At 35.1% G+C, this 27,035-nt stretch overlaps 1 long non-coding RNA gene across 1 annotated transcript; it reads right to left on the bottom strand.

Moving 5' to 3' along the window:
- Positions 1-1,782: 1,782 nt before the first annotated feature.
- LOC148940234 (uncharacterized) lies at positions 1,783-23,910 on the bottom strand. Its single transcript, XR_016143438.1, has 3 exons — positions 23,711-23,910; positions 7,303-7,340; positions 1,783-1,970 (listed from the first exon to the last, which is right to left on the bottom strand). It is a non-coding gene; the product is annotated as an uncharacterized LOC148940234 (long non-coding RNA).
- Positions 23,911-27,035: the final 3,125 nt, after the last annotated feature.

Below are 27,035 nucleotides of genomic sequence, written 5' to 3'. Positions count from 1 at the left end.
GGCAACTAGGCCACCTTCCACGCTCGTTTTTTCCCATAAGTCACCCGAGCAAAATTTTGAGATAGTCATTTTGTTCAACATGGTCGAAAATATAATAAATATTTCTTTTAGGAGGACTTAATCCCCCAAAGTTCCTGGGGGGAGGGCTGAAATTTATGAACTTCACCCAATGTTTACATATAGTATTTATTGGTTATTGGAAAGCATACAGACGTTTTCAGGGGGGATTTTTTATGGTAGTAGGGGGGGGGGCGGGGGTTATGTTGGAGGATCTTATCATGGGGGAAGGTACATTGCTATGAAGGGGGGGCCGGATTTCCCAGTATTATTTAAAAAACGATCAGAAATTAAATTTAAAAAAAACAAGTTTTTCAACTGAAAGCAAGGAGCAACATCAAAACTTAAGACGAAAAGAAATTATTACGTATATGCTTGGGTTCTCCCCCTAGTCAATACCTCGCTCTTTAAGCCAAAGATTTTTTAGTGCTTTCATAAGAGCTATTTATTTTAATTAACGACCTTTGTGATTAAGGGGTCATTTTTACGAGTCGGACAAACGTTTTGAGGGGGTGTAGGTTGAAACCTCCTACCCCCCCCCCCTCCTGGATAAAGCGTTGATGGAAAGTAAATCACTTTTTTACATGAGAAGCCCTTTTTTTCTTCACTGCTTCACTGGAGCACCCCTAGAGCTTTTTAATGGCTTATTTTGAGATAATTTGCGATATCCTATTACCTATTTAAGTATTTAGGTATCAAAAACCACTAGTGCCATTTACAGCCTTTACGTCTGGCGGCTTCATTAAAAAGTTGAAAATGTCAAAAAGAACTGCATATTTGATGATATTACTCTATAATCTAGTAGGACCAAAGATGAAGTTTCTTACTAACTCATATGTAATTGATATATTTTATTTTTAACAATTAAAAGTCAAAACCAATTTTGCATAGAGTAGGCCTAGGCTAGCTCAAGTAGGCTGGTTAAATTAAAGATAGTAGGCCAACTGGGGACAAAATTGCGTCTTTCTGTATCCTAAGTAATTTTAAAGTTCCTGAAAAGGGAAGTATTTAGCAGTTTTGGGTCAAACAAGGTCACCAGATTCTAAATGGCGTTGGTGGTTTCTCTCTTAAGCTCCTACAAGTTTCTCATACCCTCTGGGGGATAACCTTTAACTTAAGGTATATATTTGCTCTTCAGCAGGCGATTTTGTGACAAGCCTGTAGCCATAACATGCAACAAAGGACAATATGTTTCACTCATTAAATTCATTTGCCTAAAATCTATCCATTCACTGAGCCAGAATTATGATATTGTCAAGGGCATATCCAGGATTTTCACTCGAGAAGGGCGGATTTTTTCTGGTGATTTTGCAAAAAAAAAACATAGCAAATTTATTTTATACACATATTTGTTACGTTTTTAGAGTCGGACAAAAATTACAGGGAGGGGGGTTAAAACCCGCAACCTCCTCCCTCTGGATGTGGCCTTGGATATTGATTATACTTTTTTTATAGAAGGGTTTAGACGATAAATATAAGTTCAAATAGGGATAAAATTCTTTCAATAGACAGTGATGACGATAACAGTGATGGAAACTCGCAAAAATACCCGATATTTCGGTCACATATGCAGTGACCGTCTCCAAAATTATCTAATGATTTAGACTTGCTTAAAAATAGGAACATTCTCCTTTTTCCAACGATTTAAAAAAAAATCTGTATACCAAATTTCAAAAATTGGTAGATGGGTAGAATCACAGGGTACATAAACTATAAATACGCATGAGAGAAGCCAGGCTTTTATTAAACAAATAATAGACATACCTTACACTAAAGTAATAATATCAACTAAATAATCTTAAAGAATTTAAGAAAAGTACTCCACAAACGTCGTCTTAGAACTATGATCTTCTACCAGTTAGAAAAAAAATGACATCAGCAAAGCTGCTCATTCACACATTCTTGATCACACCCTGAAATAGAAAAGGAAAATGAAACGTTTTCTAAAATTTCAAGAAGTAAAAATATCAATGAAATTTACATTTTTTTTTAGCTTAATACTTCATGACATTATTATGGTAAATCATTTGTTCTACTTAGGATTCGGATAGGAGATAAATAAAAGTTCGAATAAGGATAAACCCTTTTATTAGACAATGATAATTTACAAAATCTACTGGATATTTACGTCACCTGTGCAGTGACCGTCATCAGCAGAAATACTAAAATAAAAGAATCAAGACCAATAATATATATACAAAATAGCATAATTACCTATTGTTTAATGCGATTATTATTTTTTCAATGCAATATTAGAAGTAACTCTCCTTGACCTTCAAGGTTCCGGTTCGTTAGTTTTATTTGAACTAACAATCAGACAGAAATCAAACACATTGGGTAAAATAAACCTTACTTTATCTGACCTCAATAAATTATCGTAAATAGACTTGAAGGTAAAATCACCTATATCTGTATTTATATTCCCTCTCGTATATGTAGGCGTAGATATACTAGCAAGGGAACGCCACAAAGATATGTAGGGTACCTTCATAGGAGGTGCGGACTAAGTGAAAACCTAGTCTCTGGGGGTCAATAATAGAAACTAGGGCACCCTTGCCTGGGGCCTTATATACAGGTGGAGGAGGAAGAAGGCCCCCCAGACACTCAGTAGGTCCCATCGGCATGTGGACATGTCCTGTGAGTTACAAGACTTCTATCAGCAATAGGATAAATTTCATGGTGACACAGAACACCATCGTTGGAGGATCCTCTATAGAAGAAAAACTGCAGGGCATAAAATTCAGATCTATTGACAATGCCCACTGCATAGGCCTGCCTTGACTCTATAGGATTACCCAAAAGACTGGAACCCTTGCGGTCAACTCTATTCCCACTTGAGGAGTGGCACCCCTTTAGGAAATTATAGCTTAGTAACCGACACAGCGTTTGCACGGGAATCTGATTAATGGGAAGTAGAAGATCTCCTCGTTTACATTGTCGTCAGTACTGCCACCATAGACGATGTGACTATTATAGTCGAAGTTTCCGTCGTCGTTTGAATTCGTATTCATAATGACCACAATTATCATCTTTGCTACCTTTTACCTCGCTGATATCATTTTATATTCAAATATCTCAAAATACTTCTACAAATGTTGCCATTGTCGTCAGTATGGCCACCACAGACGATGTGACTATTATAATCATAGTTTCTGTCACGGTTTGAATTCGTATTCAAGATGAACACAATCATTATCTTTGTTACCTCTTATCTCGTTGATATCATTTCCTTTTCAAATATGTTAAAACACTTCTACAAATGTTGATATTGTAGTCAGTATTGCCACCACAGAAGATGTGACTATTATAATCGAAGTTTCTTTCACCATTTTAATTCGTATTTATAATGACCCCATTACCTCGTTGATATCATTTTCTAATCGAATATTTCAAAATAATTGTACAAACGTTGACATTGTCGTCGGTATTGCCACCACAGACGATATGACCATTATAATCCAAGCTTCTGTCATCGGTAGGATTCGCATTCACAATGACCAAAATTATCATCTTTGTTACCTCTTGCCTCATTGAAATAGTTTTCTAGACAAATGTCTCAAAATACTTCTACAAATGTTGACATTGTCGTCAGTATTGACACCACAGACGATGTGACTGTTATAATCGAAGTTTCTTTCACCGTTTGAATTGGCATTTATAATAACCACAATTATCATCTTTGTTACCACAAGCCAACGCTCTCTTCGTTTCTAGGGTCACTGTTCCCACTGTCAATCTGTATTTCCGAGTTGCCACCATGATCTGTAATCTGTTGTCTTCTGAAATTTTGATGTGTAGAATTCGTATGTGGTTTTCTTTTGATGGTTTGCATCTTCTTTTTGAGGAATTCCCTGTGGGTAGAATTTCTTTGGCACTAGGTTTTTCTTGCCAGGTTGAATCTTGCACCAGTTGTTTCTGGGCTGCTGGGTCGAATTATGAGAGAATTGAATTCTGAAAGGATGTGTTATATAGATGTATAGATTCGTGTGCGGTTTTATTTTGATGGTTCGTATTTTGTTTTAGAAAAATTCCCTATGGGTAGAATTTCTTTTGCACTAGGTTTTTCTTGCCAGGTTGAACCTTACACCAGTTGTTTCTGGGCTTCTGGTTGAATTTTGAGTGAATTGAATTCTGAAAGGGTGTATCATAGATGTGTAGAATTCGTGTCTGGTTAGGTTTCGGTGGTTTGTATTTTGTTTTTGAGGAATTCCCTGTGGGTAGAATTTCTTTTGTACTAGGTTTTCTTTGCCATGTTGAACCTTGCAACAGTTGTTTTGTGGGCTTCTGGTTGAATTTTTGAGTGAATTAAATTCTAAAAGGGTGTATTACATAGATGAGTAGAATTCCTGTGTGGTTCTGTTTTGATGGTATGTACTTATGGTTTTGAGAAATTCCCTATGTGTAGAATTTCTTTTGCACTAGGTTTTTCTAGCTAGGTTGAACCATGCATCAGGTGCTTCTGGGCTGCTGGATTTAATTTTGAGTGAATTGAATTCTGAAAAGCTGTATTTTGTAGATTTGTAGAATTCGTGTGTGGTTTTATTTTGAAGGTTTGTATTTGGGTTTTGAGGAAAGCCTTGTGCGAAATATTTCTTTTTTACTAGGTTTTACTTGCTATGCTGAATCTTGCACCAGTTGTTTCTGGGCTGCTGCGTTGAATTTTGTGTGAATTAAATTCTGAAATGATGTATGATATAGATAAGTATAATTCCTGTGTTGTTTTATTTTGATGGTATGTACTATGGTCTGAGAGATTCCCTATGTGTAGAATTTCTTTTGTACTAGATTTTTCTAGCCAGGTTGCACCGTGCACCAGTTGTTTCTGGGCTGCTGGGTTGAATTTTGAGTGAATTAAATTCTAAAAGGGTGTATTATATAGACAAGTAGAATTCCTGTGTGGTTTTGTTTTGATGGTATGTACTTTGGGTTTTGAGGAAAGTCCTATGTGTGAAATATTTCTTTTGCACTAGGTTTTACTTGCTATGTTGAATCTTGCACCATGTTGCTTCTGGGCTGCTGGATTTAATTTTGAGTGAACTGAATTCTGAAATGGTCTAATATATGAACTTGTAGAATTCGTGTGTGATTTTATTTTGATGGTATGCACTATGGTCTGAGAGATTCCCTATGTGTCGAATTTCTTTTGTACTAGATCTTTCTAGCCAGGTTGCACCGTGCACCAGTTGTTTCTGGGCTGATGGGTTGAATTTTGAAGGAATTAAATTCTTAATGGATGTATTACATAGCAAAATTATATTATGTATTATCTGCAAAAAAATGTAAATAAATAATTAAATTAAATCAAAACTCGCGTAAAACTGTGTTATTTGATCCATAAAAATTTAGCTCAGTTGATTAAATTGACCAATTTACTAGAACAGTTTCAAAAGAACAATATTTGTAGCTTCAATTTGAATTAATTTTAAAAAGGTGCTTCCTAAATCAAACATTCTAATGCAAATTGAAAAGTGATTGTAATACCTAAAACAAGCAAAAATAAAGTCGTATGATAAACAGAAATTCAAAAAACAACAATTATTATTAATAGATAAATTAAACCTAAAATAAAATAAAATAAAATGAATAACCAAGTCAAACTTAAAACGAACAAAAAGTACCACAAATAAGGATGGATCACAACCCTTTGAGACCCCTCAAGAATGCCAGAGTATTATTTCAGCCGCACTGAAAACAAAATACAATAGCTTGTATTTCTTCTTTTTTTGTATTAACAGATTGTAAAATTAGAAAACACTCAAACTTCCGGGATTATTTTCTTATGACGAAAGAAAAATGGTTTTACCCTAAATTTAAAATTCTACTTAACCAAGAAAGAAAACTTTTCCTGGATGTTCCAAATCAATCCCTAATCCATAAGGCAAAAAAATTGTAGGCCTACCTACAAAACTACGCATGACATTCGTCACCTTTAAATAAGATTTTCTAACATCATGCGATATGTATAATGCGGTATAGTCACTTGCTTTTGTAGAAAAAAAATGCATTCTCTCTTGTGAGAATTCAAATTCTAAAACCCAATGACTAATATTTCCACTCTCCGCAAGGCCGTACCCAGGATTTTTTTTCGGAGGGGGTTTTAATTTTTAAAAAATCGGGGGGCAAAATTAAATCTAAAAAACGTGCACAAAATTTTTTTATATCCATTTTTGTTACGTTTTTACGAGTCAGACAAACATTTCAGTGGGTTTAAAACCCCCCTAACTCACCCCCCCCTGGCGTGGCCTTGACTCTCCGAATGAACTCTTCTGTTAAACAATCGGACATACGTTAAACAATCAATCTGATTTTATTGAATTAATATACAATGCATTTACATTGGTACTTCCTTCCAATTAAGTCTATTAAGTTAATTAGGGTACATTACTTTCGCAAGGTATCAAAAATCTGTTTTTGAAAGGTTTTTTGATTCACCAATTTAAAATATTACTTTCTTTCAGTGTGCTTGGTTCAAATATTTAATGATTTAAACTTCGAGTCAGGCAAAATGGGTTCTTTGGGGGAAGGTGCTTGATCTCAAACTAAATTGTTTTTTTTTTTTACATTAAAGGTGGCTTATGTAATTATGGATATAAGTTTAAAACCAATCAAAGAAGAAAAACCCCTCACGTTTGCAGCCCCCCTGGCAATGTTCCATCCTTTCTGGGAAATATTCCACGACATTGTCCTAGGAAATGATCCCTGAAATTTTCAAGTCTTTTGGACAAAAAGACTTAAGTATGTAGTTGTAGAGCATATAAAAAAAAGGGTTTTACCCCGTTTTCCAGCCCTCTTTCTGGAAAATCCATATTTCTCAATTTTCTTTTATATATGGCTTCCTTGGTCCAAGAACTTGAAGATATTATCTTCAAGCCGACTGCCATGTTGGGAAGGCCAGGGAGCCCAGCCTGTTTTTTAGTCTATTGGGGTCCTTTTGGCCCAATAGTTTAATTGGCCCGTAATTTTCATTCTCAGGCATGAAACAATTTTGAACTCCCTCACGTACAAACACACACATACACAATTCTGAGGTCTCTTGGTCCAAGGACCGATCTGTGAAAGTTTAAATGCAATTGGACATCTAAGACCTTCTTCCAATGTCATAATCAATAGTCAATCTAGATTTTTGACACTAAGGCTATAAATATTTCTTAAGTAAACTTGTCTAGGTTGGTTCCTGGAAACCACAATCGATGTTAGTAATATTCAGTTGCATAAAAAGCCAAGAAAGTAATAAGAAATACTTACCACTTTTACACCCATTCTTTCAAATCCATCCCTCAAAACTGAAAGAAAAGACATAGGATAAAGAAAAGACATAGGATAAAAGATAAGGACCTAGACAAAGGATAAAGTAATGAAACAGAATAAAGGATAAAAGATAAACAAAATCAGGAAGGTAGGATTTGGAACCTATTATAAGATTAGAATAAATACAGACTAATCAGTGTATTGCATTTTCAATTGGTTTTGATTAAAATCTATTTCTAAATTACATCTGCCAAAGACTTGATCCTGTTTTTGCAGTGTCGCAGCTTCTAATTGCCCCTTATAATTGAATTATGGCCCCTTTGAGGACCCTTTTGTGGATTTTATTATTTGGAGTTTCCTATCTCAGTTTCTAAAATAGATCACTTTTGAAAACCCTTTTGTTGACTATTCCAGGCTCAAATTTACGAGGCTCAGTTTTCCAGGCTCAAATTTACGAGGAATGATCCAGAATCCTACTCAGAGGGAGTCAGCCAACAGAGGTTGTCTGAAGACTTCAACGCGCTTCGATACAGCCCCCCTCCCCTAGTGATCTGACACTATTTCTAGTGATTTTTTATATTGTCTAAGCAAAATAATCAATCACTACTTTCGTACATAAATCACTAGATTATACAAGAGAATCGCTAAATCAACCAGAAAAGCACTAAAATCTCGTGATTTTTTGTCACCAGGTGGCAACCCAGACAAGAATACAAACATCCATCAGTTTGGCTAGCTTAAACGTTATCTGGCTTCTAGAACATTTTTGAGCTAAATCTCTATGGCTAGACAATAAGTACACAGATTAATCACTCGACTAAATTTTCAATTCAAAATTTTATTTCTGAGTCGTATCTGCCAGAGGCTTTGATTCCATTTTTACAGTGTCACAGTTCCCGCAATTAATCCCTTTCAAGAACCCTTTTGTGGACTTTTATGGTTCTCTTTTTGGAGTTTCCTAGGCTCACATTGATACAGAATTATCATGACTTCCATTCAGAAGGAGCAAGCCATCAGAAGGTGATAGCTTCAACGCGTATCAATTCAGCTCTTACGAGAATATACATATCCATTGATTTGGGACTTATCTAGCCTTTCTAGCTAACCCTCTGCACGAAAAGACAACGAGTACACAGTATAATCACAAAACGAAATTTCCAATTAAATGATTTGAAAGCAATCTTAACATTAACATAATAAATGCACTGACTAATTACGCAATTAAATGTTCAATAACAATTAATTAACTTCTATATTTGGATTGTGTCTGCCAGAAAATTTGATCCTGTTTTCACAGTCTCACACCTTTGCAATAAATTACTGTCAAGGATTCTTTTATTAGCTTCTCCTGTTTCTTTTTTGTCTTTTTCGAGCTTCCCAGAGTTTCATATATATAAAATGCCTCAAACCCCCCTGCCAGAGAGAATCAACCATCAGAAGTTGATAGGAGAACTTCATGTGTACTGATTAGGCCGATATGAGAATATCCCTATGTATCGAATAGTTTCAATCGGCTTTAGGTTTGTCCATTCTTTTGAAAGTTTTGGAGTGTTTGTTCCTTGCAGCCCAACATGTTTCAACATTTTGGAAGTCCGACAGTGTTTCATTATCAGGTCACAATCCGGCTATCATTCGATAGCTGACACTCGTTTTTGCCCATAAACTGAATTGTATTTTCTTTTTCTTTTTTTAATTTGTACTTTTCAGCTTATGCAATTTAAAAATAGGCAAAAATGTGCTGAAACAGATAAAGACTTCTAATTTAAAGAAAAGTTTACATCATTCTGTAAGCAAAGCTTTAAGCCCTATAGCTCATTGAACGAATTAACATGGAGCCAATGATCCAATGACATGAGCATCTTGTTTCTTAGGAGCCGAGTTACAGCTGTAGATTTGTTGAAGACGAAATCCCATAGATAGCTTGTCCCCTCTCGAATTTAGAAAAATTCTCTTTTCCGTTTTCCTTGAGAAATATCTCTTTTTCATATTTTCTTCGATTTTTTTTAAAACAGTAAAATTGCCATCTCCCCCTCCTAGAGTTCGAAAATAATTTTGACCCCCCCCCCCCCAACACACTAAATTTTTGTGAATCGAAGCCACTGATCTTCATGCATAGTTTCGTAAATCTTCGATTAAATTAAATAAAATGCACTAATACGGGGTATCCATCACCCTCTCGATCCACCAATGATCAAACAGTTCGTGGTAACGAACTGTAAGTAAGGAGCGACCCGGCTCAATGGTGACCGTAACTCTAAAAAACGGAATTTTGATACCTATAGATACATCAAAAGAATCACATTTTTATGCTGATTTCAAATATATAAATTTCATCAATTTTAGTCTTACCCATCAAAATTTACGTGCCTGAGAATACTTGCCTTATTTTCGGAAAAAGGAGGAAACACTCCCTAAAAGTCATAGGACCTTAATGAATATTATACCATCATATTCAGCGTATCAGAGAACCCTACTGTAGAGGTTTCAACCTTCTATCTTCAAAAATGTGGAATTTTACATTTTTTGCCAGAAGAAAGATCACGGATGCGTGTTTATTTGTTTTTTTTTTTTTTTTTTTTTTTTCCCAGGGGTGATTGTAAAGACCCCGTGGTCCAAGAATATAGTGGGTGGGCTAAGTGGAACGGAAAATAAAATTTCTAGTGCCCTTTTTTAGTTACCAAAAAAATGGAGGGCAACTATGCCCCCTCCCACGCTCATTTTTTTCCCAAAGTCACCCAATCAAAATTTTGAGATAGCCATTTTGTTCAGCATGGTCGAAAATATGATAAAAATGTCTTTTAGGATGTCTTGAGCCCCCACAGTGACCTGGGTGTTGTCTTATTTTTTTTAAATTTAACAAATTTTAATTTTTTTTTTTGTTTTTTGGTAAGTATACAGATTTTTTGAGAGGATATTTTGTGGGGGTGGGGGGGGTTGTAGAGGGGGGGGGTCTATTTGGATGGATCTTTCCTGTTAGGAAGTTTTCAGGGGGGAAGGGGCATTGCTATGAAGGGGGCGCCGGATTTCCCAGCATTATTAAAGAAAAAGATCAGGAATTAAATAAAAAAAAACAAGTTTTTCAACTGATCAACTGATTGTGATTAAGAGGTCATTTTTAAAGAACTGGAAAAAAATTCGAACTATAGTTTAAAGAGCAGGGTATTGACTAGGGGGCGAACCCCCTAATGTACGTGTTAAAAATTTATGAATATAGAAGTTCGTTACGTAAGTTAATTCTAAGTTACGTATATTTATTACTAATAAAAACGTTCGTAAATAAAATTAAACAAGTTTCGAGAAAGCCATTTAACCAAATATAATATGCAAATTTTGTTTTAATTATTCATGTACGGTGAGTCAAAATCAAAACCTGCATTAATTCAAAAACGTTCAAAAATTAAATAAAAAAGACAAGTTTTTTAAACTGAAAGTAAGGAGCGACATTAAAACTTAAAACGAACAGAAATTATTCCGTATATGAAGGGGGCTGTCCCCTCTCAACGCCTCGCTCTTTACGCTAAAGTTTGACTTTCTCACAACTCAATTTTTTTAAACAATAAAAAAACTTTAGCGTAAAGAGCGAGGCGTTGAGGAGGGGACAGCCCCCTTCATATACGGAATAATTTCTGTTCGTTTTAAGTTTTAACGTCGTTCCTTACTTTCAGTTAAAAAGACTTGTTTTTTTTATTTAATTCATCATAAGGATCGTAAAAAAACTAAACAACACTCCTGTCAAAGAATAAAAAAAAGAACGGTTCTACAAAAGATTCTATAAAATTTCATGGTGATATTTTCCCATTAATCATTAGTTTCAAGAGTTTTTAGAATGTATTTTTGGGTCGTTATAGACCTAACTGAAAAAGTGATACATTTAAAAAAGATAAAACTAGATTTAAATTGAAACCATCTATGAAAATAATGTAATACAGTTATCAAACAGTTCGTGGTAACGAACTGTAAGTAGGGAGCGACCTGGCTCAATAGTAGCCGAAACTCTAAAAAACGGGATTTTAATACCAATAGATACATCAAAAGAATCAGATTTTAATTCTGATTTCAAATATGTAAGTTTCATTAAGTTTAAGCTTACCCATCAAAAGTTACGTGCCTGAGAAAATTTGGCTGATTTTCGAAAAAAGGGGAAAGACCCCCTAAAAGTTATAGAACCTTAATGAAAATCACACCATCATATTCAGCGTATCAGAGAACCCTACCGTAGAGGTTTCAAGCTCCTATCTACAAAAATGTGGAATTTTCCATTTTTTGCCAGAAGAAAGATCACGGATGCGTGTTTATTTTTTTTAATTTTTTTTTTCCCCAGGGGTGATTGTATCGACCCGGTAGTCCTAGAATACCGCGAGAGGGCTCATTCGAACAAAAACTAAAAGTTCTAGTGCCCTTCTTAAGTGACCAAAAAAATGGAGGGGAAATAGGCCCCTTCCCACGCTCATTTTTTTCCCAGTGACCCGATAAAAATTTTGAGATAGCCATTTTGTTCAGCATGATCGAAAATATGCTAAACATGTCTTTTAGAATGACTTGATCCCCCACAGTCCCCTGGGTTTGGTATTACTTTTTTTTTATTTAATCATTTTTAACTTTGTTTTTTGTTTTTTGTTATTTTTACTGTATTGTTCTGTGGTGTTTTTTTCGGGTTGGTGGGGGAAGGAGCGGGTCGGGGGCTAGATGGAAGGATCTTTCCACGACGGCAGTTTTCATGGGGGAAGGGACATTGCTCTGAAGGGGGCGCCGGATTTCCCAGCATTATTAAAGAAAAAGATCAGGAATTAAATAAAAAAACAAGTTTTTCAACTGATCAACTGATTGTGATTAAGAGGTCATTTTTAAAGAACTGGAAAAAAAATTCGAACTATAGTTTAAAGAGCAGGGTATTGACTAGGGAGTGAACCCCCTAATATACGTGTTAAAATTTTATGAATATAGAAGTTCGTTACGTAAGTTAATTCTAAGTTACGTATATTTATTACTAATAAAAACGTTCGTAAATAAAATTAAACAAGTTTCGAGAAAGCCATTTAACCAAATATAATATGCAAAATTTGTTTTAATTATTCATTTACGGTGAGCCAAAATCAAAACCTGTATTAATTCAAAAACGTTCAAAAATTAAATAAAAAAAACAAGTTTTTTAAACTGAAAGTAAGGAGCGACATTAAAACTTAAAACGAACAGAAATTATTCCGTATATGAAGGGGGCTGTCCCCTGCTCAACGCCTCGCTCTTTACGCTAAAGTTTGACTTTCTCACAACTCTATTTTTCTAAATAATAAAAAAACTTTAGCGTAAAGAGCGAGGCGTTGAGGAGGGGACAGCCCCCTTCATATACGGAATAATTTATGTTCGTTTTAAGTTTTAATGTCGCTCCTTACTTTCAGTTTAAAAAACTTGTTTTTTTTTATTTAATGTTGATAAGAATTAAGGGTGATATTTCGGTAAAATACCGAAAGCTTTGTGTTGGATCTTGATCGGGTTTTACTCCTTCTCCTCCATCTCCCCTCTAATGTCTGGATACATTCCTAAACTACTCCTCCTACATTCCTCCTAGACACCTTCTTCTCCCCAATCCCCCCTCTAATGCGTGGATACATTCCTAGACTATATACATGACTCTGATGTTGTTGATCCGTATTGAAAAATATTATATTTACGAATTGGACTGTCCAAAACCCAAATAGATAACTTTATTGGGGGGAGGGGCTAAAACAGGTTTAAATGACCTGAAATTAAACCTGGGTAAGAAACCCGTAATATCTCCGGTATAGAATGTTACAATTCAATTTTCTATGATTCAAATATCGAATTGTATCACATACAATTCGATTTTATTCAGATTTTAATCATTATACATACTGAGCCAACAATTGATGGGAAATAAAAAAAATAATTACAACAACAAAAGGTACTTATGTGTTATATAATACACACTCGAGAACTTGTATCGTGAACATGAGACAATACCCGGTTTTCACGGTGTTTATACCTGACAATTAGCTTTGGCTCGGTGGGACACTACATTATAGCTCTATTTTAATTAAATATTTAGTTGGTATTTTGGTTAGGTTATGTTAGGTTAGTGTAGATTACGTATCTAATATAATGCGTTCTGGGCAGCCCCCCTTCCATAATTCTTTGTTGTAGTTCTCATAATTTTGTTTCGAAACTATTATATTTTCATCATATTTTGTTTTATTTCATTAGCATTCACCAAACTTCACTTCTCAAGTGTGTGTTATATAACACATAAGTACCCAACAAAATCAGTAGAATGTGGTAGGACAATAGGCTACAGCCTAGGGGCACATTTATGCAATAGAGGGGAGAAGCATCTGTGAAGATAATAGTCAATATATTTGGTAGAAGGGTTGAATGGGATATCGAATGGTATATTTTCTTTTACCGTCTAATACATATCTTGTATATAAATATTACCAAATTAAGTACTAGTTATGAGCCAAGATTCTCAGACTATACTCCCAATTCAGCAGTCATTGGAAATATAATGGTCATTACCGTAACAATTGTGCCCCATATCCTGTTTGGGTCAGATGCTGCCCAAAGCTGGTTACACTAGCGAACGGTATATTTGTAATGTGTTAAATGAGGAATATAATGGTAATATTTTTTGTTGCTATAGTTTTTCCCTTACTAGAGAGATTGTACCGCACAATTACCAAGAATTGTATTGTTTTAGTAGTTGATTGGAAACGTAAATGTCACTTAAATGGTTAATTTCGAACTATTCCTGAGTACCTAGAAAATGGGAGGGGGGATTGTGTCATTGTAACTTTGGAAACTTGGGCTTTGTCTGCGGTAATAAGACACAAAACATGTTTTATTTTTAAATATGGAATATAATAGTAATGTTCTTTGCCATTATAGAGTTTTTTTTTACTGAGGGACTCTTACCAAACAATTATCAAAAGTCTATTGGTATAGGAATTTATTTGAAAGGCGAATATCACTAAAATTGTAAAATCCTGACTACTTCCCAGTCCTTAGAATTGAGGGGAAGGGGATATAAAATTATATTTTGGAAATTTGAGCCTTATTGTGTTGGAATAAACACACAAAGCGGGTTTGAGCTTTAAATACGGAATATAATACTAATATTCTTTTCTTATTACAGTGTTTTCTTTACTGAAGTAATCTTACCGAACAATTACCAAATATTGTATTATCATAGTAACTGATTGGAAAGGCGGAGCCTCTTAAATTTATAGATCCTGACTACTACCCAGTGCCTAGAAAATATGGGCCCAGAAAAAGGAGTTGGGTATTTAGATCTGGAAGGTGGGATTCTTTTGTGGTTATGCCTACCAACAGTTGTTTATGTTACCAATGAGGTATGTTTAATTCATTGCAAAAGTTATTCAGTTTGCTTACTTTGAAATAAAATATCCATAAAACGACAAGCACAATAATAAATGAGACATAATTAGTCCAGCCTGAGTCTTCTTCCTTTTTATCGCTCATTGCTGAATTCTACAGAAACTTATATCAAACTAACCAATAGCAAACATCAAAACAAGAAATATATCTTTGCCAAAAGGGATACAGTGTTCTAAAATAGAGTCTATATCGGTTACTTTTTTGGCAGCAATTTTGTAATTCCCATTTTAGATTTTGCTGATTCAAGTTGAATCCATGCCAAAATTTGATGTGGCAATGTCGCTTGGCTCTGGCATCCCTATTTAGCAGGTGTTATTTATTACCTGTTAACGTAAATGACTGATGTTCAAATGTTTGGAACAAGGTCAGTTTTGGGTTCGACATTAAAATTGCGTAAAACACAAATAAGTGGAGAATTTATGTCAAAACCTTAAATATGGCACGTACATATACCCGACCTTGGAATTTTAGTTTATTATTGATGAACGACAGCCCATGTCAAGCGCAAAGAGTATAGAAAACTTACAAGAGTGGGAATTGGCACTAGTGTCAACAAAAGAATTCAAAGCCATCTAGCGTTTGGCGACACTTGGAATATTTCAGTGTAAAATGAGAATAGTTAAATTAAATTCTTTAGTTGGTAAAATTAGTGTAGTAATTAGTTTCTGATCTCAGGTCCTGGTAGAAAAACGATTACAAAGATTGAAAAAATGCCAAGTGTCGCCAAAAGCTAGAAGACGATGAGGCTTTTTTTGTCGACATTAGTGCCAATTCCCAGTCTTGCAAGTTACCCATACTCTTTGTTCAACTGCTTAACCCTCCGTGCTTTCAGTTGCTACTTTGACCGTTTTACCCTCCAACTCTTGTTCACTTTCCCTAACTCCTGTCACAGAGTAAAGTCAGTAAGTAATCGCTTAAAGTGCCAACGCCATCTAAATAAAAGCACTTCTCACCTCTCTGGGCCCACTTTTGGTCTATTCATACCGGAAAAGCAAACTTTTCTAAGACTTTTTTTTTGTTTGATTCAAGATTATTAATCTTTTAAGGGATTACCACATTTTCATCAGTGTTACAGAGTTAAACCTTAAATCATTTAAGTGAAACTAACTAGTTAAATTCGGCAAGTTTTGTGTAAGTTTGGTTAAGTTTTGTCCGTAAAAAATCCAACATGCCTTCTTAAGCTGTTTCATGTCACATGTTTTTAGCTTATCTTTTGCTGACTTTTCACAATATTTTTTTTTTTTAATCTCATTTTTCTCAACTCTCCAAGTTGTTTTTGTGTACTATTGTCAGATAAATTGTTAAATTTGTGAGCCGTTTTTTGACCACTTTCGAATGTACAGTTACTTCCAGTTGTCATCAAAATATGCACTTCTTATGATAGTGCTACATCAATATCCCCCTCTCTTGTATAACCTTCTTGCATAAACAAAATAACATGAACGGGTAATCGGGGCACAGCAAAAATTATAAAACAGAACACTATTATACAAGAATGGATTGCGTAGTGCGAAGTACACTTGCCTGTGGTCGTGGTAACTTAGGTTCGGATCTTAGATAAAACAATTTTTTTAATAACAAGCTTACATGAAAGATACCTTGCAGCAAGGATGCAATAAAGGAACGGAAAAAATACGGAATTGCCGGCCTCAAAACAAAATATTATAGGCATGGGTGCCCATAAGGGGGGGGCCCGCCCCCCTGGCTGAATGATGTTGCCTTATTTTCATATATTTGTTCTGAGATTTATATCATATAGCATTAAAAGTGCAAACTAGACGAGGTTTGCCGCCCCCCCTGGAAATCAGTTTATGGGCGCCCATGATTATAGGTATTAGTTTTGGTTTATTTTCTCTCGTTTCAAGCTCTATTTTGCTGCATTTCTTTGACTGCATTAGTGTTTCTTTATGCGTATGCATGTGTTGGGTCTAAATAGGCCCCCTTCCATGCTGGACAGACCCGGAGCTCAAAGTGGAATTTGAAGTCAAACTTGTTCTAATTAGAAACTAAGAGGATATTGTTGTTAGAAATACGAAGTGGATAAGAGTTTGTATAATAATAAATACAATTTTAAGATAATAAAGCGGAAATGAGGGGTGCAAAATGGAATGAGCTTCACATAGCTCGAAATTAAAAATTATGCTAATCATCTAATTGAAACAAAAAACTCATATATATATATATATATATATATATATATATATATATGTACATAAATTATGGGTCTTGCAATAGCGTTCCCTAACTAAAGAGCGATGTGGGTACAATGTATTACTTATTTATTTTATTTTATTTTATTTTTTTGGTTTGTTTTAGACCAGGGTACTTCGTATCAAAGGAGTTGTAGAAACTTCGAAAAGGCCTCATTCGATTGAAAATTGAAGGACTATTGTCCTTTTTTAATAGTCAAACGTGATTGGGGGGCAACAAGACCCCCCCCTCCACGCCCATCAATTCCCAAAACACATCTAATCAAAATTTTGAGATACAAATTTTGTTCAGGGTAGTTGAAAGGTCCGGAAATTATGTCTTTGAGGATGACCGCTCCCCCCCACAGCCCTCAGCGCAAGGTTTGTAAGCTATGCCCCGAGGGCATATAAGGTTCTTATGGAAAGAGTAGTCGTAAAAGCTCCAGAATGGGCTCATTTGATTGTAAGTCAGATGTTCTAGTGCCCTTTTTATGAGTCAAAGCGATCGGGGGTAGCCACCCCCTTCCCTCTCCACGTCGAATTTTCCACAAGTGCATCCGATAGAAATTTGGCGATATCCATTTGTTCAAAAATAGTCCAAGGATCATACAATAAGGCCGTTTGGGTTGACAGAATACCCCAGAGTTGGGGGGTAAGGGCTGTAATTTATGCCCCAGGAGCATATAAGGTTTCTATGGAAGAGTGGTTGTGTGAACTTTAGAAGAGGCTCACTTGATTGGAAGGAAAATTCAGGAAATGATAAGGGATATGATCAAAAAGGCAATATTTGCATGCTACCAATGCTACTACAACTACCACCACTACTACTACCAAACTACTCCATTCACAGTATTGAGGGGAAATTTGAACTAAATAAAAAAACGCTGTGTGCATGCAAATTCTAAAAATAGTGTATCTCAAGAATCGATTTGGGTATAAAGTTGGAACTTTCAGAGAATGCTTAAAGGGGATGATCATCTCACCAAAAGGCAATATACGCACACTACTGCTAATGCTACTGTTACTGCTGCTACTACTACTACTACTACTACTACTACTACTACTACTACTACTACTACTACTACTACTACTACTACTCTACTACTACTGCTACTACTACTGCTACTACTACTACTACTACTACTACTACTACTACAATATTTTACTATTATGCCGTCTAGCTGCATCTTCTAAATCCTCGGCAATTTTATCCATGGCCTCCACTTCACACCTCCTTAGTTCATATTTCAATGCTTTCTCCACTTTCTTTACATTTCTTTGGTTTTCATGCGATCTATCACTCAGATAATTCTTGTACAAGTCCTTTCTCCTTTCTATTAAACATAAAGCTTTTTCACTAATATTCTTAGCTGTAGTTCTAGCTTTCTTCCCTAATACACCTTCAGCAACTTCACAAATTATTTTTCTAAAATTATCCCAACAGTCTTCCACATTATCAAATTTTAAACTCTCAAGTTTAGTATTCAACTGTTCCTGGAAAGTTTCTCTCAAATTCTCATCCTGGAGTCTACTAACATCATAACTTCCCGGGAGGTAATTACCCTTCCGATATATCAGCTTTAAATTAACCCTTGACACTACTAGATGGTGATCTTTACTTTTATAACAGCACTCCTATATACCCTAGTATCTTGTATTGATCCTGCCAGTCTTCGGTTTACAATAACATAATCAATAACGTTTTCTGTCTTACCATCATTTGAATACCATGTTAACTTATGAGCCATTTTATGACCAAACACCGTATTGGTTATAGCTAGATTGTTATACCTACAAAATTGCAAAAGTCTGTATCCATTACTGTTTTCTTTTCCTACACCAAATTTACCTAAGCTGGGATACCATCTATCCTTACTTCTACCAACCTGGGCGTTAAAATCTCCCAGTAATAACATCATATTTCCACCTGGGACCTTGTCTATATGCTACTGTAACTGTAAGTAAAATTCATTTGAGTCACTAGTATCTCCGTCAGTCGGTTCTACAGGGGCGTATACTACTATAACTGATACCCTGAACTTTCTAGTCATAAAATCAGCAATTAGTATTCTATTATTAATACCTTCTCAGCCTAAACAAGACTTAGCAGCTTCCTTTTTCATCTTGAGCCCTTCTCCATGTTTATGTACACCATCCTTCCTGCCTAAGTAAATAAAATCGATATCACCTAATCTCATACTTCCTACACCTGGGGTCTGACTTTCTGAAACTCATAATAAGTCCAGTTCGAATTGTCTGAATTTGTCAGTCAAAATGTCGATACGATAGTTATTTTATAATGTCGTAACATTCCAAGTTCCAATTTTCATGTTTTTTAAATCATTGAAATTATTTTCTCCTCAGGGAAAGCAATGCTCCCGTACCAGTGCAGGACGGGGATCACATATCTTCTCAAGTCTACACCGAAGTGCTTAAACCGGCTTAGATCCGGACAGCAAGAACGCCCTTGGACCTCCGGGAATTGAGGCATTGTGCAATCCTGGGCCCGTCTTGGTCACAACATGGTTTTCAGCACTTGGCGATGCTCTTCTATCAACAAGAGTTGAAATCCTGCACAGACAATCTCAAGCCTATTACGACCTCCGACTCATTATATATTCATGCCTACAAATATTATGCTACTACGGGGAGGCAACCCGTAATAGATAAATTAGCTAGGAAGAGGTTTTTCAGCCCAAAGACGCCCCCTAATGTGCAAATATATAGCCCAAATTTGTTTCTAAACTACCTATATTCATCCTATTTTATTTTATTCCAGTAGCATAAACCAAACTTGACTTTATAGAGAGGCCCGGATAATGCGAAAGTACCGAAAATTCTGTAAATGAACACCTGCTAAAAACCTAAATTTCTTGTTTTGTTGACATAAAAAGTATTCAATAAGACGGCCGAACAAGCGTGGAAGCATGTCAAAAGCGTGGAAGTTTTGTGATTTGTTACATTCTTACGAAAAGCATAACTTGCGCTCTCTGTGTTCAAGGAATTGTGTGACTCGGATATCACATTTTTTTTCTTTCTTTTTTTGTAATTTTCTTTGAACCATTTGCCAAAACTTTAATAACATTTTTAGTTGCAGCAATTTGGAAGCTTATCAGGAAATAAAAGATTTATTAGCAGCTATGTTTGGATTGACAGAAGACAGAGCCAAATTTTGGCCCTTCTTTAGAATTCTATAATTGTTTAAAATGTTCTTCAACAATCAAACAATCCGTTTCAGTACAATTTCTAACATAAGCAATTCCTGAATACGTAGGTCTATAAGACACATGCTACAGGCGCACGTTCATCGGAGTTTTCACGGGGTGGGGTTAAGGAAGTTAATAAAGCAGATAAAACACACATTTTATGGAGATTATAAAAAAAACTAAATGTGATACATTGGGTAAGCCTGCTTGACCAAGGCTGGGCCTCTGTTTAGCTCCTAGTTCTGTATCTCCATCAGCACAAATTCTCCAAAAAGAAATTTTTTTTAAAATGCTGTTTAGTCTCATCTTTAGATTCTCTGACATATTGCCTAAAGTTCTCCCGACAGCAAATTGATTGTCCAAGCGACTCAAATTGCTTTTTCCGTAACTCGACAGGATACTAAAACACCATTTTAAGTGTAAAACTGTTTTGTTCTTTAAAGAACTTCCAAATCGAGCGTATTACTTAACAGCCAGAATATCAATTTTAACACTTAGCTCCCATTTACTACATTTGCCAGAACACTGCAGTCACACATCGGATCGTTGACGATCATTTACCCGAATTTATGTGTAAAACGCAAATATACGTGCATTGAAATTTCTAACGCATGCAAGAAAACGCGATAAAGTATGAAAACTTAAATGTTAAAAAGGAATTGCATTTAAAAAATGGTTATTTCTGTGAAAATCTGTAGCCCTTTGTCGGGTTCTTCTTATTATTTTTTTGCAATAAGGTTTTCAACATAAGCAAAATTTATTAAAACCTATTTTCCAGGGTAGTTTTCTGTAGTAGTTCCAGGATAGTTGTGTTTTCTAAATCATACTTGCGCAGGCTTGTGTATGTTAAAGCTATTTTTTTTTTTTTTTTGCAAATTAAATGCGTAGCTTGGATTGCATTCTTCTATGAATCGTAGCATTTGGGAACTGACGATGACGCCATTTTTTGATAATAGAATATTTATTTTTCCCGACTCGGCGGGATAGCAGAATGCCTTATTCTGCATAAAAATTGGTCACACGGTCCTCCAAATGTTGAAGGGCAACATCGAAGGGCAAAAAGGGAGACGGCGTCTGAAGTATATAAATGTGGGCCTTCATTTTTTCAAAATACTGACACTGTAGATCAGCAAAAAATCATCGTTGGTAACATTTCCGTTTTTTTTTTTGTCTCCGCTGTCTTAAAGAATGATTTCAAATGAAATTTTTCATGTGAATTTCACATGAAATTTTTTATTTTGACATGACATTAAATTTGGCATTTGATAAAAAAAATTTTATCTTACAATTATTGAGTGTTAGGTTAATTAGTTTGAACATTTATTTGGTGCACTTTATCCTACTTGTTTATAAATGCTAAGTGCCTCGATCAAATTGTCTTAGGACATCGGACGAGGGCTCTTTTGAACAAATATTTATAGTCCTAGTTGGCTTTAAGAGAAAAAAGCAAATAATGCCATAATCCCAATTGCTCTCAAATTTGACATAAAAAAAATAATTTTGTCCAAATAGGGCCAAAATTTTATCGGGCAAAAAGTCTAAAATAACTAATTGACTTAGAGGTATCAAATACTTTAGCCTCCAGTTTCAGAGGTAACATTACGGTGTCACGGTGGACATTAAGCATGTGCAGTCGACATAAAATAAAGAGTTATTATAAACCTTTATGCAGTCATACTAATAACTATAGAGTATTGTCTACTTTTGTGGCAAATTTGTGCGTGGTGGAGATGGGTATAACGCCTGAATAATTACATTGTTAGACCTCAAAGTTTCTACAAGAGGTCCTTAAGATCATTAAACAGGAGGTCCCCCCCAACCACCCGAAAAGTTTGTCTGACTCGTAAAAACGTAACAAAAATTAATATAAACACTTTTTTATGCGTTTTTTTAATTTTTTTGTAAATCTCCCCCCTCCCCGCAAAAAAATCTTGGATACGACCCTGCCTCCTAGCCATTTTCCATTCGAGGAGCACATTTAAACAAAGCATGAACAGCAATTAAACCAAGGCTGTAGCCAGGATTTTGCTTGGGAGGGGTGTTAACTGTGATTTGATGGTTTATAATTTAGCAAATACACCTTTAAACTCCATCAAAAATTTCGTTATATGCATTGTTATTGCATTCTTATGAGTTGGACAAAAATTTTGAGGGCGGGGATTCAAACCCCCTACCCAACTGGATATGGTCTGGAGTCAAACAGAAGAAAACTAGTTTTTTTTCAAACGAAATCAAAAACTGGTTTAAAACCTTGAAAGAATATAAATTTCCCCATAAAAGTGGGGGGGGGTATTGCCAGCAAGAGGCACTTGTCCCAAAATATGGTTTATGTGAACACAAATATATTTGAGCTAAATTAGTGCCGATAACAAATTTTAAATTGGAGGCTGAATAAAGAAAAATCAAGGAAAAAAAATAATTCTGAAGATTGACAAGTAAATCTTTGCTGAGAATAAAAGGCTCTTTGTGCCCAAACCCTAGTCTTTAAAGCATAAAATTGAGCTTTGATGCAAATACTTTGTTTTCTTTTCCGTGTGTGAATTTCATTTCCCTTGTGTATTTAATGTTGAAATTTTTCATGTTTCTATAGTTGTTTTTTTATGTGTGTTTATTGAATTTCTTGTACTTATTTAATGTTTAATTTTGTTTTCTATAGTCATTATTTTTCCTTTTTGTATGTTTTGTAGTTTTGTCCGTATTTAATTGTTTTTACTCCATATTTTAATGCTAATGCTAATTAATTAAAAGAGCTTTGAATCAGCTTTTAATTAAAATTAGCTTTAAATTAAAAATTAGCTTTTAACGCTAATAATAAAATTAGTGCCGATAACAAATTTTAAATTGGAGGCTGTATAAAGAAAAATCAATGATGAAAAACAATTCTGAAGATTGACAAGTAAATCTTTGCTGAAAATAAAAAATTCTTTGCGTGGGGGTGAAGTTTAGACTGACCTCTCATTGGCATCAGAAATAAACTTTACTCCCACCCCCCTAATGTGCAAATATATACCCTGAATTGGTATATATAGGGGTAGGGGTAAAATTCATTTCCGACAAAATTGATTGTCATATTTGGAAATATCATAAAAAAAGGCATCGAGTGGTATGTTTACTTTATTCGTAAGTCAATAATAAGAACTGCCGAAAATTTACCGAAGCCTTTGAAGTTTACACTATAGAAATTAGAAATTAAACGGGAAAAAAGAACCAAAAACCACTCAAAAATAGAAATGAATCTGAAGGCAGAAAGGTGTTAAAAACTGTTGGCAATTTCCTAAGAATCGATTTTAGGAGAATTTTTTATCCCAGAAACTGTGCTTCGGCTAATACTAGTCTAAACAAAACGAATATTTTAGCAACAGCTATGCGCTTATTGCAAAATCATCATACAAAGCTCAAAGCATTAGTCTTTAAAGTTTGCGTTATAGAAATTAGCAATTAAAATAAATAAAAACAGAAACCTTTCAAAAGCAGAAAAGAATCGGACGGCAATTTTCCTGGAATCAATTTTAAGAGAAATTACCATCCCAACAGCTTTGATTTAGCTGTTTTGCTTAGAAAATAGTCCGAGCTGAAAGAAAATTTTCAAAAAACACTCACTGCCTTAAAAACGAGCCAGATTAGAAAAATCAGGAGGAAAATAATTAAATAATTGGCATATAACGTTTTCATCTCCTTATCCATCGCTGCAGTTAATCTTAGAAAAACCTCAAAAAACTTTTGAGTTTTCCTTAGAAAACCTTATGCCACGGACGATTAGAAAGCAACTAGTTCGAGCAAAAGTGAGAACCAGGATGGCCACCACCCACGCGTCGGAGTCAGCCAAGGTACTGAATGACATTTATGAAGTTGATTGCACATCGATGACATACGATGAGTTGACCGTGGAATTTCTAAATTGCAAATTATTCTTGGAAAATTGGCAATGGTTTACGCTGTCGATCAGAGCTAGACATAGGAAAACAATATTTGATAAAGGCTACTTTATGTCAAACTCAAGAAATTGTATTCTTTGGCAGTCAATGTATGTTGCAGGTGTTTTCGCAAATCGAAAATGGCATGTTTACTTGTAAGTCTTTGGGCATTAATAGACAGACAAGGGATACGGTATATCCTATGTCTGCAGTTAGAGATTATGTCCCTAATAATAAAGGATTTACTTAAATTGGATTCACCGCTAGATTCTCATTCTCAGAGAGTTTGCATTGCCCGCTTGAACTAATCAAATGGTTTTTAATTTCCCTTTGTAAGCTCCATGCATATACACTACTGCCTATATGTTATAGTAGAATTTACTTTAAATTTCATGCTTAAAGGGTTCTACTTCAGTTTTTACATCCCCCTCAACTTTCTCTGGAAGTTTCGACTTGATACCCTGTTCTGTTCCAAATTTCAGCTATGCTATTTTGAGAACCTAAATGAAATTAAACTCTTTTTATTTAGTTCAATAGTAGTAGCGGTAGCCCTGAGAGTTTCAACTGAGCACCCTATGCTGTTCCTGAGATATTGCTGATACGCCCTTTTGGCAACCTACATGTGCATGGTGTGTTTTGATTTAGTTCAACGTTCCCACAAAGTGTCACGGCTGTCACCTTAATACCCTTAGCCTTTTTGGAGATCTAGGATTAAAAATTCTCCTGTTTCCCAATAACAAACCCTATATGAAAGCAAAGAGCAGCTTGTCTAACTTACAACCCTTGCTAAAGGAGCTCTGGGATCATGTTATCCCAGAAGGTATAGTTGAAGGACTTGTCGACTATTTACGGAAAAAAGGCTCCTTTAATGATATTTCCTTTTTCCAACCAGCAACCACATAGTGTGTTTTGATTGTGTTTGGCATCCTGTCAACATTTCCTTAAAGTTTTAACTTAATACCCTAGGCCTATTTGAAGACCTGGGATCAAACATACTACCCTTTACAATAACGAACCCTATGTGTAAAGAATGGGCAACTTCCATAACTTACAGCCCTTGTCCTAGGGACTTTGAAAATAATAATACTCCCGGAGGCATATCAATTTTCAACCTTTTGACTATTTAGAACAAAATAGATATCTCAAAATTTTTATCTGATATCTTTGGGGTAGTGCAGAGAAAAAGGGCGCGGAGAGGACTCGTAGCCCTCCAATACCTTTGACTCTTAAAAAGGGCACTAGAACTTTCAATTTTTGATCAAATGATCCCCCTACGAAGTTTCAACGACAACTCCTTCCATATGAAGTGACCTGAGGAAAATGTAATCAATACATGGACGCCATATCGCTGTTAGGCACCTCCATTGCATTGCCTATAATAGAGTGCATTCCAGGTTATAAGACGTAGTAACTCTACATTAACTATAGAACTTACTTAAAATTGACTTCCACCGTGGATAGCTGTGAAGTAACTAAGGGTTTATTAAGCTTATTAAACCAACTTTCCATCCCAAAGTCCATCTCTGTTTCACTCTAATAATATTTCCAGTATGTTTCAATCTGTTAGTAACATCGATGATTATAGTAATGCAGATTCACTTCACTAAAGATGACTATTAACGTTCTACAGTAAAAGTTACGATAAAAGTATACTCAGAGTTATTTTTCTGTCGTTTCAGCTGTTTAGCTTAGTTCTGACAGAGCACAGAGTGCTACGCCTAACGAAAATTGCTTCGCCAAGCCACAAAAAGGCCTTCTGAAGCGAAAAAAATTGCTTTGTCATGCTTTAACTTGAAGTAAAAAAAAATCGTGTAGCAAAGCGATATTTTTATGAAAAGAAAAGAGAACTGATGTTGAAAAATTAATAAAAAGTATTAGATCATATCCTGTATTGTATGATATACGCTAGAAGGAATACAAGGACTTGGGAATAAAAAATAATGCATAGAAGGAGGCCACAAAAACACTTGTTGTGGAATCTTTGAAATGAGTAGCCTAGCTCTTTATAAATAAAGGGAAAAATTACAAGTTATTTGCTTAAAAATCCCCTGTTCCTTCTGTTTATATACGTATATGTTGTAGGCTTATGCATCTGCCCAATAGAATGTTCATAGTAGGCCTATAGTAGGTCTACACATCCTTCAATTAAAGCTGAAATAATTAATATAGAATGCTCATTTATGTATAAGAAAATCGAAATTTTTAAACCAAAATGTTTTTGATACCAAAAATATGTGGCTTGTGTTAGATAAAAATAATTAATATCATATATATATATATATATATATATATATATATATATATATATATATATATATATATATATATATATATATATATATATATATATATATATATATATATTTTGTCGCCCCCTGTCAGAACTTATTTTTACTAAGTGTTAGCTGCAACAAAAAAGTAGTCTCTTAGTAACTTTTTGTCGAACCTGGAATGCACCCATATTTGCATGTATATAACGTTTTGCTTAATCATTACTAAAAACTGACCAAGTTTTGTTCCTCCCACTTCAAGTAATCAAACAGTTTATAAGTCTTAGCCTCTTTCGTAAGTTTAAAACCAAGAGCGCATTCTATATTGAATTTATTAATTATTTCCTTACTATCCGATACCTTATAATTCCGATCTGATACCTGAGGATTCGATACCTTACAAATCATTTTGCGAGCCTGAATGACCGTCTTAAAGGCAAAGGCTCGGAGGCTCGACGTAAAGGATCAGCAAATTCTTCCACGGGAATAGTTATCGTTAAATACTATTGAGAATTTGTGATTTGACTATGAAATCTGATTGAAGCGTTAGTGAAACTGTGCCAGCAGTGTATTCAATCAATTTGGGTAGCACTAGACGGAACTCCCAGCACTAGGCTGCACTAGGCTGCAGTGGATCAAATGACATTTTCGTTGAGCTGATTTTTGGTGTTTTCATAGCAAGTATGAGTAGTAAGTTATATAAAGCTTTCAAACTTACGTGAAAACTTACATTGAATTGCA

Source organism: Artemia sp. Qi Xiang Cuo, chromosome 20, assembly GCF_049724085.1.
Source record: "Artemia sp. Qi Xiang Cuo chromosome 20, ASM4972408v1, whole genome shotgun sequence".
Taxonomy (NCBI): Eukaryota; Metazoa; Arthropoda; class Branchiopoda; order Anostraca; family Artemiidae; genus Artemia; species Artemia sp. Qi Xiang Cuo.
Note: the sequence above shows the minus strand (reverse complement) of the source record. Positions and strands in the feature narration are given on the sequence as shown.